This window comes from Fulmarus glacialis, unplaced genomic scaffold, assembly GCF_000690835.1.
Source record: "Fulmarus glacialis isolate BGI_N327 unplaced genomic scaffold, ASM69083v1 scaffold28251, whole genome shotgun sequence".
NCBI classification, from domain to species: domain Eukaryota; kingdom Metazoa; phylum Chordata; class Aves; order Procellariiformes; family Procellariidae; genus Fulmarus; species Fulmarus glacialis.
This window is the reverse complement of record NW_009192577.1, coordinates 4,558-5,066: the sequence shown is the minus strand read 5'-3', so window position 1 is coordinate 5,066 and position 509 is coordinate 4,558.

Below are 509 nucleotides of genomic sequence, written 5' to 3'. Positions count from 1 at the left end.
CCCCGGCTCGGCTACACAAAGGGAGCCGGTCCCTGCGGGGGACTCATCAGGGCCCCTTCCCCTCCAGCACCCCCAGAGGCGGTGACCCCGGCTCTGCAGGTGACTGCTTCCCTTCCCCTGGGCGAGAGGAGGCAGGGAGGCTGTGGGAGCAGGACCGACCCCTTCCTCCTCCCCACCTCAGCCCCACAGCAGCCCCTCGGCCCCGGGTCCTCTGTCCCAGGCAGGGGATGGGGCACGGCCAAAACGCTGCGCCACAGGCAGAGGGGACCACAAATCCCCTCGTCGCGCCTGAACACCCCCGACACACCACCATGGATGTTCAGGGATTGTTTATTTAAAATAGCAGAAGACGATCAACAGGGGGTTGGAGGAGAAGAAAAAGGCAAATGAGACAAGCTTTAAAAAACACACAAATGAAACCACAGAGAAACATCGCACTGAAAGAAGGAGCATTTCCAGGGGTAGGGGCTCCCTGGGCCGCAGGGCACGTCCCGGCCCCCCACCCCGCA